This window comes from Pinus tabuliformis, chromosome 7 (assembly GCF_031772625.1).
Source record: "Pinus tabuliformis cultivar Carrire ecotype Pingquan chromosome 7, CPIR1, whole genome shotgun sequence".
NCBI classification, from domain to species: Eukaryota; Viridiplantae; Streptophyta; class Pinopsida; order Pinales; family Pinaceae; genus Pinus; species Pinus tabuliformis.
Window position 1 is genome coordinate 200,318,586 of NC_142293.1, and position 6,082 is coordinate 200,324,667.

General features: G+C 40.4%; 1 pseudogene; it reads right to left on the reverse strand.

Annotated features, from left to right (window-relative positions):
- Window positions 1-2,697: 2,697 nt before the first annotated feature.
- LOC149246542 (sucrose synthase pseudogene) lies at window positions 2,698-3,141 on the reverse strand (annotated as a pseudogene).
- Window positions 3,142-6,082: the final 2,941 nt, after the last annotated feature.

A 6,082-nucleotide genomic window follows, 5' to 3' on the forward strand; every position in this document is an offset into this window, starting at 1 on the left:
TTTTTAATTGATGGATGAAAGCTAACTTGAAGGAATCTAATCTATTTGCGAAAAGAGATTGAAAAACTGAAGGAAAACGCAAACCCTAGCAAACCCTAATTCTACCAGCTAGTCCTACTGATGCAAAGGAGAGAATGCAAACTACTGAAAGAGATACCATTACTTATATGAATGTAAAATACATGTGTCTAGACTACCTCTATCTGAAGGAAACATCTTTTTGTATTTTTGATTAAGTCGTCAGTTTCATCATGCATATGATTTCACTATTCTTTGACTGTGTAGGGGTGGATCAAGGAGAAGAAATGCTTGGAAGAGGTCGGAAGGTTCAGAGAGGGTCTAAGGAGTCCCTAACACCCTTCTAGAGAGTTTCACAAAGTTTGGCTATCAAGAAACCTCATTTGTGAGCTTCTACAGGAAGTCTGCAGGGGTTCTATAGGATGTTCAGGAATTTCTACAAGATGTTCTGTAATTTTTTTACAGATGTTCAGAAATGGGATTTTGGAGCATGGATGGAGGGAAAAAGATGGAGCAATGGGTATGGAGGTGAGATAAGGGTGTGAGGAGGTCCAAGACTTGGTGGATGGAGCTAAGGAATGGTGAGGATGGTTCGATTTGTTCAAGGGAGAGTGAAGCAATGTCGCACAACAATTAGGGTTATGTGAGAAAATGTGGCAAACGTGAGGTAAGGATTCTAAGTAGAGGGTGGAGTGGATGGTTCTGATGGAGAATAAGAAGGTGAAGGAGTGGTACAGGTGCTCTGCAAGTCGTTTTTCCAATCTGAACCAATAAAGACTTGTAAATTCAAAGACCTAGTTACGTTGACCTAATTTGCTAGCTGTCAGTAAAGAGAATGAACAGAAGTGTGACCTGCAATGAAACCATGTATTTTAACTCATGCAACTAAGCAAACGAAAGTCTGAACTTGTAACCAACTTCTACACATGAAGATCAAACACTAGTGATTGCATGGCAAAGCAAAATCAGTGTTTTTGTGGGCAGCAAAGTCATCCTAGTCACAGCTCTTGATCCCACTGAGGGAGAGGTGAAACCACAGATGTTTGATGGCCCTTTTCTTGAATCTTTCTCTGTTAACAACCTATCAACTAAATCTGAGCATGAAAAGCTATTTTACTCATCAAAAACAACCTCAATAACAAAACAAGATTTAAATCCAAATAGAAGATTTTATTCTAAGAACGCAGCAAAGACACATGAAAGTAAACAAAGGAGGTATTGGGCACTTGAGATGGGCCCAACCCCAAGAGCTACAGCCTCCTAAGAGAGATTTAGAGCTGGTGCAAAGCTGGATTCATCTTTATTGAGCAAGAAATGTTACATTCCAAAAACTATCCACAAGGAGAACTTGAAAATGTGCTGAAAGAAAAGCTAATCTACTGCCTAAAAATCGAACCACAAACTAGCTAACTTCTGCCTACAACATGACTAAAATATGATTACAAAATGACTATAAAGGGACTAACCCAAATGAGGCCCTAAGCCCTCTTATTTATACAAATTGAGGACCCCAACAGTCCTCCTAAACTTTAGGGACTCAGCTGCCCAAAACTTGCAGTTAACAGTAGTCCTACTTGACTTGCTTGGCTGCCCTTGTGTTAATTGATTTGGTGGCCCTTGAACTCCGAGCTGATGGTGGAGAATTCGAGGTAAGGGCCCATAAATGAAGGGAACACCTTGCTAAAAATCCTCTCCATGAATTTGGCTGCCAAGTGCTCATTTAAACCTTTGATTTTGTCTCCAAATTGACCAAAAAGGCTACACAAAGCACACATTAGACTTGTTGGCATAATGACTAACCAAATTCACTCTTTTAGCATAAATATAATAAAAAACATGCAATAAACGAATGATAATGGTGGATTAAGTCAAATTAGGAGGTTGAATGAGCCCATATAATTATCCATTTTTGGGGCTCATCATCACCCCCTACTGAAAGTGTTGCTCATCCTCTGAGCAACCAATCTATATCCTCATCTTTGATGGCCTTGGTGGCCTCCCTGTCATGCAAACCTTCTGAAGTGATGGCCTCTTCTCGGTCATGAAACCATGCTTTTCACTCTGCTCCTTCCCACTGTCTGCTCCTTTTCCTAGAGAATTTTCAGCTTTGGTATGATTGTGCAAGTATATTTAATCAGATGGTGGCAATGGTGGTGAAAGGAGGTGAAACTAGTGGAGGATGGAAGAAAAGAGTGGTTGCGTGCCTCCTCAACAGACTTCAAGCTTCAAATCCCTCTCCATAATCGATTCTGGCCTACCCAAAGGCTCTACAGGATGTTTCTGGTAGAGATATAGAACTTCCTGTAGAAAGTCCTGTAGCTTCCTGTAGAAGGTTGAACCATGACTAAATTGTGTCCGAACCCTGAAAAAATGAGTGTTCATGGAGGGGATGGATGTGAGGATGCCTAGGAACTTGGTAGGGACCCTTCTGCTTGTGTTGGGAGGCCCCCTTTCCGCATTGTTTTCCTGCAACCTGCAACAATTTCCAGGGATTAAACTTGTTTTTTTTTTCTCTATGTTTCTTCCTTCTTTTCTTTCTTGCTTTTCCTCTTGCTTCTCCTGTGGCTTTTCCTGCGATGGCTTGCCCTAGGTTTTCTTTCCCTTAGCTTCCTTACCCTTAGTTTTCTTCTTTGCCTCACTATCTTGCTTCCTCACACTCTGTTTTGGCTTGTGCACTGATCAGAATGGGAATTCTGTATATGGTTTCCTTCCCAGAACATGGAGGACAGTATCCCTCAAGTGTTTTTTCTTTGCAACCCATTCAACCAGTCCTGTCATGTTTTTCACTCTATCGAGTCTTGCCATAGAAAAGATAATGGGCTTTTTACGATCATTCAAAATACACATGTGTTCAGCTGTCTGTTCAGGATTGAACAAGAGTTCCTCAATTGAACCATGTAAAGCAGTAAGACAATGCTGCTTCTCTGTATAAGGGAAATAAATCTGCATGTCTGCTCCAGGAGAAAAAATGTTGAACTTGAGATCAAAAACATCAATTCCATGAACCACACGATAAATACCAGGAAGGGTGAAAGGAGTGTGGCTCTCATACTGTCCAACAGTATCCTTGCTTCCAGCAATCTCTTGATATGTGTTGGTGATAATAAAATCTACATGATTCATTGCAATTAGATCTGCAGTAAACTGGCAAGAGAAATGGTATTTGTTTCATAATTTTTTTTCAGTATATGTTTGAATATGAGTATTTGGTCTTCTCCAAAGCATGGGCTATGTTGCACTGAAGACAATTCCAGGCAAAAATAAGAAAACGGCTTTTGAATTCATAGACAGACTTGCATTCACATTTTCCCTACCCCCTCAACACGTCGAATTCACCACCTTTTGAAATATTTGCATGGGAAAGTTATGTTCAGGCCTACCTCACTAAGAATTGCCACCCTCGCCGTGAACAGTCCAAGATTCTTTGTATGCTGGGTTTCCTGTAGCGCAGCTTCCTATAGAAACGCCTGTAGAGTGCCCCTGCGCCTCTGAGCGAGCCTGATACGCAGCAGAATCTCGAAGACAGGTAGAAAAAATCAGTGGAGAATGATAGGTTAACTGATTGTGCACACTTCAGTTGAGGATGTGGAAAGTGCAGATGAACAACAGTTCATGAGTTTCAGCTAAGCCGTCTTTAATTGCTGCGTGATTTGTGGTGAGGTGGAAAAAACATGTGCACTGGCTTTTTTCGAACTATAGTGATGTTATGAACTACATGTCTTCTTCTATCTATTAATCATTTGATATCCTGTGCGCTGAAGTTCAACACGTCTACCACTACCTGTGTTTTTCAACTTCCACGTGAATGACTATACACGCATGCTGTGTGATTTTTTCCTAGATGAGTGCAATCGAATATGGCTAGCTTCCTAGCTGAATCCCCCCATCTCATTCGTTCATGCAGTGCTTAGATTAGATTCATGCAATAGAGGAACAAGTTTTAGTCACGTACCTAAAGTCAAATGGTTGCTGTGAGGTGCTTTTTGCTGCTGCATGCATCTGTTTTGGTGGTTGCATGATGGCTCCTTTGTGCTATAAGCTCTTTGCTTTCTGATGTGTTGTTATTTTTCTTGTGCAGGTATCCTCTAGCTGGATTTAAGCTGCAGGAGTTCATTTCCACATTCAGATCTGCACCCTCAAGCTGCTGCTGCTGAATTTTCACAGGACCGAAACTTGTTTTCACCATGGCTCCCAAACGATAGATCAGATCGATCTGAAACTTGCTGAGCATGTTACTATCATCATTATGCACCTCCCATAGCAAAATCACGATCAATGGATGCACAGATTTCTAGAAAAATAAAAAATTGCTAAATATTTCAGAGATCAATTTATCGGAAACCGTGAATCGAAATCAAATGAAACTGCTTGGGTAGGCTACTATCACCCATGTGCATCTCCCCATGAAATAGGTTTTGAAATAGATGCACGGATAGGGAGAAAATGGAAAAATGGTTGATGGTGATGGAGGCTGATTTCTTGGAAACCGTGCACTAGAATTGGCTGAAACTACTCAGGCATGTTGCCATCACCCCTGTACAATTCCCCGTAACATGGTTTTTCAAATGGATGCATGGTTTTAAAGTTAGGGTAAAAACAAATTCTGTTCTATGTATTTTTTCTTCAAAACATTCTGCAAGTTTTTGCATGGAAAGAAAAACTGAGCTTGGGCTGTGATGCAGGCATGGAGATGATGGAGGAGGAGTTTGAAGATTGCAGGAGGACTTTTGACCCCTTGAGGAAGCTCTCATGCTTGCCAAAATACCTTTTTCAAATCCATTTCTAGCTTCCTGTAGAAATCCTGTAATTTCTACAGGAACTTCCTGTAGAACACACAGTTTTGAGGAAAGAAGCACAATGAGATGGAAAAAATGATGGAGAAGGGTGAGGGATGGAAACATGGATGCTTGTAGGCCTCATGGATAGATTCTCGGCCTTCAAGTCCTCTTCAGAGATCAATTTTTGCTTGTTTGTAGGCTTCCTGTAGAAGACACAGAACTTCCTGTAGAAGACACAGAACTTCCTGTAGAAGGCATAGAACTTCCTTTGTCATTTTTTTTAGTGATGCTCCTGACCTGCAATTTCCTTCTTGCAACCTGAAATTATTCAATGGAAATTATCTTTATTTTTATTTTCTTTTTCTCTTTTTTTTTTTTTTAAAACAACTAGGGCGCCTCATGGAGGTTTTCACCCTAATTGCCTGCCCCGGGCGCCTCCAAGGGAGGTTTTCACCCAGGGATCTTATCCCCTTTTTATTTTCTCTTCTTTCCAACCCATTGACCGCCTCATGGAGGTTTTCAATCAATGAGCCAATCTAAGGCGCCTCCGAGGAGGTTTTCACCTTAGATTTTTATTTTCATCTTATTTTCATTTTTTATTTTTCTTTTTTCTTTTCTTTTTTTCTACCCTACCCTACTTAAAAAACAAACTTCTTTTCAAGTATAAGAATAATTCCAATGGAGCCATGTGCACATTGAGATTAGAGACAAGATGATGTGGAGGCTTGAAATGCATGCTTTGACAACTATCCAGATTTCAGAGACCAAATGATTTGACTTTGAAGGGATCAAACATAGCTGAAGAAGAGAGTACTGCTACAACTTAGTGACCGTTTGAAACCATATTTCAATATAGCTCTGATATCCTTGGTCCTTTTGATGATCTGGATCATGTTTCATGTCACCTTCTACCATGAATTTCTCATCTTCCTCTTTTTGCTGAGATTTCTCTTGAATACATGGAAGATTTGATGGTAACCAAGAGGGAGCTTTCTTGATCTCTGATTCTGATCTCTTCTCTTCATCAAGAACAACCCATTGTTCTTTGATCCTTTCTTTTGAATCTTCTTTTTCCTTTGGTCCTTCATTGTTGTCAATATAATATCTGTTTTGCAATACTCTTCCTGAACTATGGTGAAGATCATCGAGCTCAAGAGGAGTCATTTGGACATGTTGTGCCTCAGCATTGTAATTGGATTGAGTTACTCGATTGTATGGTTTTGGGAATGGTGGTACGGGTAGCTGAGTGGGGATGTATATTTGAGATGGATGTGGATGGGGTTGTG